The 13,706-nt window shown below is 40.4% G+C and overlaps 1 protein-coding gene across 4 annotated transcripts in view; it reads left to right on the top strand.

Moving 5' to 3' along the window:
- Window positions 1–1,070: 1,070 nt before the first annotated feature.
- Window positions 1,071–13,706, top strand: part of SERTAD2 (SERTA domain containing 2) — a 116,641-nt gene continuing 104,005 nt past the window's right edge. For 3 of the 4 annotated variants that reach the window (XM_047853422.1, XM_047853423.1, XM_047853420.1), the window contains exon 1: window positions 1,071–1,826. The gene's annotated coding sequence lies outside the window, so the exon portion shown is untranslated. The remainder of the gene's footprint in view (window positions 1,827–13,706) is intronic. The other variant, XM_047853419.1, reaches the window with a different exon arrangement.

The raw sequence follows: 13,706 nt of genomic DNA, 5'->3' as shown, positions 1-13,706 counted from the left end.
CCAGCATTGCCATCAGGGTACCAGGTGAGGAGGGTGGGCAGAGAAGTGGGAGAAAGAGTAGTGCAGGAGGGAAGGTAAGGCATAGACACATACTTAAAAAGCAGAGCCCATACAGTTTCGCTCCTGCCAGGTTAAGAAGTGCCTTTTCCAGAAGATCAGTAAAGAAATGGTATGTATTCGGGAGCTGTTTCAACCTGTCCACACCCTACCCTGACTTCCCCAGAAAACAGGCGAGCAAAGAGGCTCGCTCATGCCTTCGCCAAGCCTCGGGTCTCTGGCTTCCAGCTTCCTCAGATCCCAGATCCCAGCCCCACAGGACGTCACAAGGAGCTGTCTTTCAGAGTGGGCACTGCAAGGGATGTGGAGCAAAGTTTTGATCAGATTCACTCCACATCTGGTTGCCCCTCGGGAGTGGAGTTCGACCTCAGGGGCTCTCCGGCAGCACAAGGCAGAGGAGATGAGCAGCAGCAGCCTGCAAGCTGAGTAAGGAGCCAGCCTCCGCCGCCGCCTCCTCCTGCCGGTGCGGAGTCGGCAGCACAGCCAGTCCCTTTCGCTGTCACGCCGCCAGCAGCGCGGCCCCTCCGCCGCCCCCCCGCGCAGCCCCAGCCCTCACACTGTTATTTGCGTGACTGACCCGAACCGAGCGGGAGGGAGGGGAAGGCGTTGGCCCGCCCACTCCTTCCCCTCCGGCTCGGGGCGGCACCTTCTCCTCCTCATTGGTCACACGCTTGCGTCCATCACCCCCACGCAGCCTTCGGATTGGCGGAAGACGCACTTCTGGAGCTAGGAGGGCAGAGTGACTCCGCCGGTCTCCGGCGCCTCATCTTTCCCTCCACCCCCCACTTCAACGTCCACCCACCTCTCCCCACCCCCCACTCCACTTCCCCCGCCCCGTTCGCGGCAGTGTCCTTAGAAGACTCATTGGGCCAGGGGCGAAGCCAGCCGCCTATGGAGCCGCGTCGTGATTGGCCGACGCCCACGCCCGTCGGAGCGGCGGGATTTGCCATTCGCCACTTGCTCCGCTCCGCTCCCCGCCCCCCCAACGCCTCGCCCTCTCAGTCGCCTCCTCCCCTCCCGGCTCTTCTTCGGCCCCCTTTCCCCGCCCGTCCCCGCCGCATCTCCCCTGTCCAGCTGGGCGGGGACTGCTGTACGACTCTGTAAAGTCTGTGAGTCACTGCACAACCCATCAATCCAATTAAATGTCTCGAGCGAGCCGAGCAGGGGGTGCTGCCGCCGCCGCCGCCGCCGCTCGCCCCGCCGCGGCCGCCCCTGCTCGCAGCGCCCCTCTGATCCATGGCTGTCTGTCTGTACTTGTTACGGTGTAACCTCCTCCTCCTCCTCCTCCTCCTCCACCTCCTCCTCCTCCTCCCTCTCCTCAGGAGCCGCTGCAACTTCCCCTCTGCCAGCCTCCTCTGCTTGGGGACTGCAAAGGCATGGGATAGATCCAGAGCCACTTCTCTCTATCTCCCCTCCAGCCCTCGCTCAATTTCCCCCCTTTAAATTAAAGTCTGTTCCTCGCTCCTCGTCGTTTTAGAAATTTGTCAGTCTATTATTTCCCCTGATATATTTTCCCTCCCTGGGGTAAGGGGTCGCAGGAGCCGGTGGGTTTATTTTAGGGAAGGGGCTCTCCACCCCCACCCCCGTTTCTCCTCCTTTTTCGGCCGTGACTTGATTGCCCTGTTCCTCTCCGCTCCCACCCCTCGAACTCACCGTCCTGCACTCGAGTGACGCACCGACACCCCCCGCCCACTGCCCAGACGTCCCCTCCCTCGCTGCCACCCCGACCCACTCGGAGCTGGACCCGGTGCCGACTTCTTCGCAGAAGGGTGAGTACCGTGTTGGGGTTTTTTTTGGGGGGGGGGGGGAATCTGTTAAGATGTAGCCGGTCCACTTTGAGGAGGGCAGGGATCACGTTGTGGGCTGGAGGTTCCTGGTCCGGCGTGGATTTGAGGTGGCGACTGCCTCCCTCCCTCGCTCTCTCTTCCCCCGCCCCTCGACTCCTTATTCACCAGCCTTGCTGTATTTCTAGGTATTGCCAGACTTCCACCATCGGGGCATTATAACGCTTATAAAATGAGCGGTAATGGCATGTTTTCTGTCTTAGGATGCTTAGTGAGCGGTAATAGTCAGCGATGAGATCTAATAGACTCTATAACCTGCAAAAAGTGTAAAACGTCTAATGGGTACATTTTACTCTAAATCAAAGTTAAACTTTTATTTAATGAAGGCAAAGCAAAAGGTATTTTTATTTTGGATGTGTGGGGATAGAGCAAGGGAAGACAGGTTGTCTAGTGGCCTGGCTTAGTATTTTTATTTTAAAATAGTTTTATGGGTTCCCTTTTGAAAAAAAAATGATTTCGGTATTAAAGACTATGAAGTCTTTGAACCTGTTGGAGGAGTGCAAGGTAAGGTGGAAATCCAGCTTGACACTTCATCTTTCTCTCCCCTCTATTCAAGCGAGGCATACAACACAGAATTTTTTATTTCTCAGGCACTGGGCACAGTGGGATAAATATGGATTTTTTTTCTTTTGATATCTGTCTTTTGTATACTTGATTGCTCTTAAACAATGTCATGCTATGGAATTTTGTAAAATTTAATTGGTTTCTTGGTTGTGGGTGGTTCAAAGGTACACCTACCTGCTGCCCATGTGTGCTTTATGAGAATCTTGCCTTATGGATCTTTAATATTTAATTTGAGATAGAAGAAAAATTATGAAAAATAGTTACTCTGAATTGGCATCTGAGGTCACTTTTGAGAATTCAGCCTGTTTAAAAATGGTAGTACCTTTTTTGAATCAAGGTCTGGTCTAGTCCACAAGATTCAAATTAGGCCAAACCAAACATGTTTTGAAATATTGAAGTATAAGAAAGGCCTCTTAGTAGTTCATTCTCTCCTTCTCTTTCAGACTAACCAGAATAAGTTGTTACTAAATTTAATTTTAAAGAATAGATTGTTCCTGTACTGAAATCTGCCAAGTTTCTACAGAGATTTCTTTTTAAAGAGCAGAAATGTGTTTATGATCAACCCAAAGTAGTAATGTTGACTCAAATGTAAATGCTGTCGTAAGGAAGTGCTTGTCATAAGCCCCAAAACCTTGCAAAGTGCTTCAGGAAGACTTATACAAAGCCTTTTGGAATTGTTTAATAAATTTCTTCTTGGGGCCCTTTTCTTGAATCTAAGACTGAATCACTGAGAGACCTCATAGCACGGTGGAGCTGTGCTGCCTGCGTTTGAATCTTGCCGCCTACCCTTGAGGGCTGTCTGACCTTGGGCAAGTTTCAAACCCGGTCTGTGCCGGTTTTCTTTTGTAAATGGAAAGGATGACTTTTCCTCAAAGGGTTGCTGTAAAGGTAAATAAGAGAGTGCCTGTCACAGAGTGTTGGGTGTTGTCCCTCATCATCACCATCTGCAGTGAGGATGTCTAGTGTAGAAATTGAGAGTATGGCCTTCAGAACCACACTTTAGTTCAGGTCCCAGAATTTCCTCTTGTTATCTTTGTGACCAGGGTCAAGTGAACTTCAGATGCCTCATCTGTAAAATGGGAATAATAGAAGCATTTGCTTCATAGGGTTATTGTGAGGTCGGAATGAATTCATATATTCAAAGATCTTGACTAGTGTTTGGTACATCTTTTCGAATTTAATTCTGTGTAGTGTTTCTTGTCTGTCTTGAACCATGGATGACTATATTTTTTAGAAATAAATTTTGGTGGGGCGCCTGGGTGGCTCGGTCAGTTAAGCGTCCGACTTCGGCTCAGGTCATGATCTCGCAGTCCGTGCGTCGGGCTCTGTGCTGACAGCTCAGAGCCTGGAGCCTGTTTCAGATTCTGTGTCTCTCTCTCTCTGACCCTCCCCCGTTCATGCTCTCTCTGTGTCTCAAAAATAAATAAAGGTTAAAAAAAAAAAGTTAAAAAGAAATACATTTTGGTAACGATAGAGAATTATAGCCATCATGAAATATGCAGAATTCCTATCCATGTGCATGATGTTAATTGAATTTATACTTTTAAACCAGAGTTTATATGAGTCTTTATGAAATTTAGTTATTAGATGAGTTGATCGCTCTTTCATTTAAATATACATAACAGACTGTATGACTGTATGACTGTATAACAGACTGTAAAACTCTCTTATAATGGTACCTATCACACATTTGCTGCTACCTGTGATTTTCTCCTCTACTAAACAGAAAAAGCTCTTTGAGGGTAAGAATAGTGTATTATTCATAATTTAATCTCTGGTGCCTAGCAGAGTGTTGGATATATAAAGAAGCTTAATGAATGCTGTATAATGAATTAAATACTGTTATTCTCAAGTTGTTTATGAGTAGTTGAATGACATTATAAGTGATACTGTGGAGAATGCTATTATTAGTATTGCTGAATTGAATTTTTACATTCTTAATTATTATTTTTGTAACGAGAGTAAATAAGGGGAATTATAGTAAAACTTATGTTTTATTAAGGAAACATTTCTCATTTTGAAAATTAAACTTAAAATAGTCTGAAAAGTACATATTGAATATCTTTCTTTGTTATCTGACATGTCCATTTTTTATTGTAAAACTTTCTGACTCCCACACTTTCCTGCCACTAAGTTCGATGTCATTGCAATTAACATGAATTATACAGATTCTAATTTGGATGTCCCAGATGATGATGTGATGTTGTTATTGGCTTCAGAATTAATAATAATAAAGAAAATTTTTCAAGTCAACACTGTGAAAATAAAGTAGTATCATTTCCTTAAGGACCAAAGCTTTATTTCTCTTTCCATTCAAGAGTGAGACTCTTTCTCTTGAGCAGTCTTTTTTTTTTAAATTTTTTTTTGCAACGTTTATTTATTTTTCGGGACAGAGAGAGACAGAGCATGAACGGGGGAGGGGCAGAGAGAGAGGGAGACACAGAATCGGAAACAGGCTCCAGGCTCTGAGCCATCAGCCCAGAGCCTGACGCGGGGCTCGAACTCACGGACCGCGAGATCGTGACCTGGCTGAAGTCGGACGCTTAACCGACTGCGCCACCCAGGCGCCCCTCTTGAGCAGTCTTAATAAATAATTAACTTTTGAAATAGTTGTAGTAAATAGTGTAACAGGAATCATAAAGGAGGTATATGTAATTAGGAGGTAAAACACTTAAACTTTAAACCTGACTGCACATTTAATAGGCATTACACAATGGGAGAATATATTTTTTTAAATAAGCAAAATTGATGGGACCTTCCAGCTGCTTCATTTATAGAATCATTCTGTTTTACCTGTCAATATAATGCAGTTTAATTACTGTGCTCTCTGAAATTATAAAATGCAAGAAATAGCTTTCATGAGATATCCTCAGCAAAGAAATCTGAATACTAATCTACTCAGAAGTGTATAGTGTTTCATAACATTGTTAAAACTTTTCAAAAATGTGAACCATCTACTACAATGTGGATCCTTTGTTCAGTTACCCAATTTAGTTGAATATATTGCATTTTTATTGGCTAAAACAATTTAGTAAACTTGCCCTTTTTTGTTCATATATTTTTAAAGCAACCAATCTCAGATGGAACTTAAAAACATTAAGTTATGGGCACTTAGAAACTACACTTAAGGGTCTGGTCTGTGAGATGCAAAGTAGTTTGTTTTCACTTGACACATTTTAGCATGACATTGTTTCCGCACCTCATATCTCTTTTCTTTAACACTGCTGTGAAGGCATTGGAATATTGATTAGCATTTTACAGATGTATGTGATGTCTCCAACTTTTGAAGAAGCAGTGTTTCTGATGAAGAATTGCATGGAAAGAAGAGGAAAGAGAGAAATAACTTTTAGGACTTGTGATTTCTATCCTTGTCCTCTAACATTAGGAAAATGCTTAACTGTGTGCTTTGTCAATGATCCAAAGGAGAGGAAAATAATATATGCATTATCTATTGACAAACTTAGAATCGAGGTCCATGGAGTTCTAGACTGAGCAGTGCTACTGATTGGCACGTGACCTTGAGCGGTACACTTCATTTCCACTACTGTTCACGTTCTTATCCTTTCAGCGGGAAGACAGAAGGCAGTTACCCTGCCCTCACTCAGAGAGAACGTTGCAGGGGTTATAAGTGCTTTTTGAAAGCATTAGAGAAGGACAAGTTGCAAGCAAATACAAAATAAACATTAGGATTTAGAAATGGATATTTGTTTATCATTATTTAAAAATTGTAACCTTTTAGCTTGTTTGTCTGAAGGGCGTTTTTCCTTTTAACTTTATGTTTGAAGAGACTTCTTATTGGTGTGTTCACAAGATTATGTAAGGTAACTCCTAAAGAGGCAAGGAACTTTGGTTTAATTGAATGGGACTTTAATGTTAACACCGAGTTTTGTTTTATCCTGGGTTATAGCAGATGTTGATGTTGAAGAATAAACTACGTATTGAGAAGATAACACATTTTATTAGGTTAAAACTTGTAAAACCTGCACGTGCATTTCAGGAAAAAAAAAGTTCAGATACATCAGATTCCATTAGAAGTATATCCAAAGGGAAAAATTAATCACATTATTTACTTTTAAATTTCAAAAGGATTACTCGGCTGTAGGACCCCTCCCTTGCTCATTTAATTTATACCTCGAATGCAGTGAAATGTGCACAATTCAGAATATGTATACTGGCCTGGAAGATTTCTTGTATTCCAGCTAATCTTTGATTTAGGAAGGTGAGTGAAGACACACGTGGAAAGGCTGTATTTTATGGAAGTAGTTTTTTTTCCCCTCTTGTCCCTAAAAGTGAGTTAACAGTCTTTAAAAGTCAAAAGCTGGAGTTAACACATTATGTAAGTTTCTTTGAATTTAGCGTTTCCTCTCTGGTTATTAGAGAAGAGTTGTCACAACCTCACGATGTCACTTTTTTAAGTGGAAATGAAATTCTAGTGTACTCAGAGTAAGACCTATTCAGATGAGTGGCACATACGAGAAATATTATTCATCCCATTTAATATTAAGTATAGGGAACAATGATCCTCAAATGCAAGGTTGTTAAGTAGAAAGCAACTTTTAAAAATATATTGTCTTTTTGTCCTTATTGTTCAGCTTCCAACTGATGGAAACTTGGAACGATCAGATTTCTTTTCCACTTTTGAATTTAAAGTCTACATTGATGTTTGTAATCTTGGGTGGTGGTCTGTATAACTCTGTAGTACTGAACGTTTACTTTTAACATATTAAATAAAATGATTAAAACAGTCCATCCTTTATTTAAACTTGATCTGTTTTTCGCAACCCCCTTCCCTTTGTTCTACCATTGTTTTCAATTTTCTTAGTGTTTCCACATGAGTTTGTGTGTCTTTTAATGCAGCATCTTTCTTATTTGCTCTGTCTTTTTGCATCTGTTTTCTTTTCCTCCATCACAGCACGTTTTTTCTTTAGCTCTCTTTTGCCTTTGCCTCTGCATAAGGTATGGAGTAGGGGTTTTCACTTGGTTCAGTCTGCTCTTATGAGACTGAGGCAAAATGTAAAATTTTCTCTCTATAAAATTTGCCTTATCTCAGCAGAGGAGCTCTCTGATCATCTTATCTATGCAAAACTTCAGGGGCCATTTTGTAAACCTAAAACCAAGTTTTAGTTTATGTGGGATGGTGAAAAGGGAAAACTGTGATGTGTTCATTATTTACTATTTTTCTACTAATTTCTTTCATTGGAGGATACCCACAGCATTTTTCTGTCCACGTTACCTTGAAACATCTAAACATCCAAGCTTTGTTGTGTTCCTTCCTCTCCGCACCCAGTGCGCTGGCGAGTCCTGGAGCTGTCTCAGCAATGACCTTCGCCACCTGACCACCTCGGGGGTGGCTGGCCTGAGAACATCCAGTTAGATGGGAAGAGCAGCTCCTTTGTTTTGTTTTGTTTTGTTGTTAACTCCTTAAAACCAGACAGAACATCAGACCATGTCCACTGTGAGGTTTTCCAGGGTTCACCATTGTTGAATGATTAATGGTTCCTAGTAAAGTAACCATCAGCTTTATTGTCTTCCATGGCTTCAACTCAAATGAAATGTATCCCTTTGAGTTAACTTTTGTTTTGATTTTAAGGGTTCTTTTCACCCAGAAAATCAAAGGGTATGAAAATGAATATGTATTTTTAAACAAAAAAGATTTACATAAAAATCCCTTGAGTAGAAAGTTTCCTAAGGACCCAAATCCATTGATTTGGAGTGAATGTTTAATAGTTTCTCTAAATACCTGACATTATTCAGACATCAGTAGTAGGAAACCTTTCAGTTTGATTAAACAAAATGACTCCTCCTTTTGATTTAGAAAACAAGCAGACCATTGTTACTTTTTATTTAAACAATTAAAATATAAGATTAGATAAACTGCATTTTAGAGTTGATTAAATAAGAGAGTTTTCCAGAAATTGCATTTTATGAAATCTGTACCTCATAGAAAAAACTTGATTTTTTTTTTGTACACCTCTATCTCATTCCTAGCTTCTATTTATTCATTTATTCAGTTCATTCAGCAGATATTTATTGAACACTTACTATGTGCCAGCTACTTTTACTAGGCACATATATTACAGCAGTGGAGAAAAGAGACAAATATTCTCATCCTTGTAGGAATTACATTCCAAACCATTCTGGTGTGTATAGAGCTTTTTATTTACTATGTGAAGTAGTCATAACTAAACATTGTGTAATAACGATTGGAAAAAAAAGTAAGATTCCTTTGTATGGATTTTATATCCTTCGACTTGGTATAAAAGAATCCTGAGGCTGCCTGGGTGGCTCAGTCGGTTGAACGTCCAACTCTTCATTTCGGCTCAGGTCATGATCTCACAGTTGTGGCATCAAGCCCCATGTTGTTGCTCTGTGCTGGGCATGGAGGCTGCTTGGGATTCTCTCTCTTCCCCTCTCTCTCTGCCCCTCCTCTGCTTCCGTTCACTCTCTTAAAATAAATGAACAAACATTAAAAAAAAAAAAAAGGAATCCTAACTCCTAAAGCGAAACTCCATTTAAATGTACAATTTGGGTTTGAGTTGAAATATTAAACACCTAAAATGTTGTTGGAGGTTTCCACTAGAAATCATGAAATCATCCTCATTTATGAACCCTGGGAAACCTAACAGTGGATACTGTTTGAAATTTCTCCTTGGTTTTCTTTATACTTTTAAAGTTGTTTTCTCCCTTTGCTTTGTTTTCTTTGTGACAGAGCCTGAAAAAAATGTGTAACACTGAAAATTGCACAATGGCAATGTAGTCATCTTGGCTATATTGCACAATTAACAAGAAAATCTTAAGTTTGCTTTGTCTAGTATATGTAAAGAACTAATTTTTTGTTTCCATGATTGTCAAAACCATGTAATTTCCTAAACAAACAAAACCCTCAAGTGTACCTTTCCAGCTCAGATATTAAAGTAGATATATCTAAGTGTTTTTACAGTACAAATAGCATTAGTATGATACAATCTATTGCAATGATTTTTATTTTTAAATTTTTATTCATAAATACTTAATACATGTCCCAAGTACTTGGGGGTATCAGAGACCAGTAAGACATCACACCTGTTCATAACGGTGTTCACAGTCCATTTGGGGAGACAGAAGATCCCCACATGAAAATTAAATCTCTTGTATTAGGCAATATGGGGTTTAGCTTGATGGGAAGTCTGTTGTAGGCTGCTACAGTAAGCTGAGTCCTAGGTCAAGTGGACATGCCTGGCTCGTCTTCATGGGAATCCATCTTTTCTGTTCACTTTGGGCAAAGATGGTTAGCAGGCCTTCTTTGTGCCTTAGGCACCTGAGGGTAGTGAAGTCCCCTTTCCAGCTACTGCAACTGCTCAGCAAGGAAGGGGAAGGAAAGGGAATAGAGCATACATCCTAGCCGTTTACTGCATTCACTAGCTATGCCTGCTGGAAGCAGAAACTCTGCACTTGAGAATGGAATGTATATAGACACACCATGGACATGGTTCAGGTTCTTGAGGCCAAAAATTATTCCATAGGTTTGGGAGGACTGATATATTAACGAGGGTCCTGTAAAGAAGGGGTGTTCCCTGAGAAACAGAAGAAGCACCAAGAAGGGAGGAAAGAGCCTTTTGGCGGTTACTGGAGAGCACTCTTTCTTCCTTAGTTTTGCCTGAAACAGCCCTGCCTGTGAGATGGGCTAATTTGCCAAATTTAGGAAGTCTGCATTGCTATAATATGTAGATACAATCTTTCTAAATTATTTTGCTTCACAATTAGCCAAAATTCCTGATATGTGTGTGTATTTAAATTCTCAAACAATGCTGTGTGCCCATGACTTTTGTTTTCATTTCCCTGGACATTTGAAAGTATTAAGAGTCTCTTTGTTTTTAGAGTATATTTGTTTGTTTATTTGGGCCTAAATCTAAGATAGAATAACATCCATTGTTGTCTTTTAGATTTAAATTGGGGGAAAAAAAATCCAAAGCCTCAATGTGTATTTTGTCTGTTGATGAAACTATTTGGACACTTGTATATAGATTTCTTTGTGGTGGTGGCTGTTGTTGTTTCAGTAACAATTTCTTTGAAGGATTTCTTTTCCTGAAAACTATATCTGGGCAAGAATCATCACACTTCTATTTGATTCAGAGGCCACCTAGGATAGTTGTGTTCATTTTCTTGATTGCTGTGATGGTTTCAGGGATATATACATACGTCAGAACTTACCAAATTATACATTTTAAATCTGTGCATTTATTGTATATCAGTAAAACTTTTAAAAAGCCACCTAGGTCATAAGGTATATTTTCAAGATAAAATCCGTATTATAGGAATTATATTTTAAAGTTTGTCATTTGTTTTTTATTTCTCTATTTTATCTACCATTTATTCACCTCTATCCCATACCCCAGACACATATGTTTTAAGAAAGACAAATAGAACTGAGGAGGCCTCTGCTCCAGCTGAAATTTAGATATGGGACCTTAGAGAGCTTTTTTCCGTATGTAAGGCTCACTGGAGTATCTTTAAGTAAGTTACACAAATTTGAATTTGGAGAATTGGAGTTGTGTGTTTTTCAAGAAATCCTCCTTGCCTTATAGTTTAACAGATTATGACTCATCTTTGGCATGGAATAAAGAACATGATTTTAGTAAGACCTTTTTTTTTTCTTAAGAGAGGTTAAATTACTTAATGCTTCTTCTTAAATATTGTTCTCTGTTTTTTTGTTTCTTTTTTTTTCATTTTTGTAAACTAACTTTTGGCATGTTGAGCCATAGACTCTATGAATAGATTTGTTTAGGAAGAACTAAGTCAACTCCCCTCTTCGTGCCCCCTGCACAGAAGGCTTAATATATGTTTCATTAAAATTATGGTTTATTAACTGAATATTTCTTGTGTCACCCAGTATACGTCTGAGGGAAACTTCTTTATTGTTGGATTAATGCTTATGTTAAGTTTAAAACACTGGCAATTTTTCATGAATAAAACATAGCCTAGGAAAATTTTCAGAGCTGTCTTTCTGGAATTGGGACTATTAGAGTTGTGACTTCAAAGCTCAGGCTCTTTCCACCATACTAGTTGTACACATTGGAATTACCTGTGCCTAGGCCACAATCCCGGGTGAGGCCTTCCTGTAAGTATTTTTTAAAGTCCCCAGGTTATTCCAGTAACATCCACACTGTCTCTGCATCATATTCCCCCACACTCAAACTTTCAAACATGTAGAGAACTTGGAAGAATAATTCAGTGAACACCCATATTTCCTCTACCTAAACTCAGTAATTTGCTTTATGACTCTCTCTCTCTTTTTCTCTACATGTAATAGTTTATTGTACCAGTGAAAATAGGTTTCAGACACTGTGACTCTTTACCATTAAATACTTCAGTATGCCTCTCTTGTGGACAAGGACATTCTCCTCCATAACCACAATACCATTATCACACCTAAGAAAATTAACAATAACTTAGAATGCTCTTTAAGAGCTCAATTCCATTTATTAAAGGCATGTGAATTCATATTCTACTAAAAATTAAATGCATATGAAATGAGAAGTTCTTCAGAATATGAAATCCTGGGAATTCTTGCCAATAATATGTTTCTCCTCTGTGTTTGCTTAAATCGTTTTGATGAGGTAAACGTATTTTCCTGCATATGGTGAAGTAAGATCCTTCCTAGCTCTCACATCGCATGATCGTATGATGAGAAAAAACACTTGTCAAAGTTCATGCCACAGTGTGGTTTAGTGGAAAAAGCCCAGTTTCAAGCCAGAACAATGTTGGTTCAAACACTTGCTCTGCCGCTTACTGCAGGTGACCTTGGAGAAATAAAACTCTTGTGTCAGTTAGGAGAGTGTCAGAAACTACCTTCAGGCTCACTGGAGTGATCAGGAAATTTGTTATTTCACAAGAAACCCAGAGGCAGGACAGGCTCCATGTTGGTCAGTTCTGTAGTTCAGGTACTCAGCATCTTTCCACTGCGCCAGATGCCTTGTTGGCTCCAGCTTCTGTTTTGGCTTCTTCCTCAAGGTGGCTCACATCTATACAGTACGGTATTCAGAGGAAGTCAGAAACCTCTTCACAGGCGTGGGCTGTCTGTCTTTGTATCTGATTGGACATCTCTGCCCACTTCCAGACCAGTACTTTGGGATGGGGTTTTCTTCAGGAGAAGAAGGGAAGAATGGACTTTGGGTACCACTAACAGTGTCCAGTGCTCCTCCAGATCCCAGTTTTCTTTGCTGTAAAATGGGAACAGTGATGTCTGTCTCTGTGGTTATCAACTGACACGAAATAGGTAAAGCAACAAATACAAAGCCGATAATTTAATGATGGGAATTTCCATTTTTTTTCCCTCTCCTTTTCATCTTCGAGAAACTTCTGACACTGCTGCACTGCCTACTAGTAAGCACGTGTAAGTGATTGTCCCTTAACGGGTCTCTTTTGTGTACTCTCACCTCAGCATGTAAGGAAGACCTTTTTTTTTTAAATATATTTTTAATGTTTATTTTTGAGAGAGAGAGAGCGAGAGAAAATGAGAGTGGGGGAGGGGAAGAGAGAGAGGAGACACAAAATCTGAAGTAGGCTCCCGGCTCTGAGCTGTTAGCACAGAGCCTGACATGGGACTTGAACTCACGAACCGAACCGTGAGATTATGAACTGAGCCGAAGTTGGACGCTAAACTGACTGAGCTACCCGGGCACCCCTAGGCAAAACATTTTAGGTGAACTTTTCAGATTTGTCAGATACCCTCCATTAACCTATTTTGGCTCATCTTATTTTCTCTTACATATTTCAACTTCACTTTATATTATTGCAAAGCCAGAGAAGGGAAACTGTCAACAGTGGGTACATATTTATCAAGATCAAGATCCAGATCCAATGTGAACAAAAAATATCTTTAATTTCACTATCTGTAAAAACAAAAAAGTTGAAATAGGTTTTCCCCTTTTATTAAAATACATGCACCATGATCTGTGAAAAAGTCAACAAAATAAAATGTTGTATTTGAAACATAGTATCTTATTTGTCCAGGATAGACCAGGTCTTTGATACGTGGGGCAAATCTAGGCTTACCATCATTTAGCCACTCTGGTTTCCCCAGAACTTACTTTCTAAAAAAAAAATCTTGTTTACCAGCAGGTCTTTTTTTGATAGTTTGGTCTTGAACCTTCTTTTCCCCACTGTGAGAAAGTCATCTTCCAAAGTCATGTTTTCCGATATATGTGAACACTGGAGGGTCTTTGTTCAGGCATGCCTTTTTCAAAATATGTAAAGAAGAGT

Source organism: Prionailurus viverrinus, chromosome A3 (genome assembly GCF_022837055.1).
Source record: "Prionailurus viverrinus isolate Anna chromosome A3, UM_Priviv_1.0, whole genome shotgun sequence".
Lineage (NCBI taxonomy): Eukaryota > Metazoa > Chordata > Mammalia > Carnivora > Felidae > Prionailurus > Prionailurus viverrinus.
The sequence above is the reverse complement of the archived record's forward strand: the minus strand, read 5'-3'. Positions and strand labels throughout refer to the sequence as shown.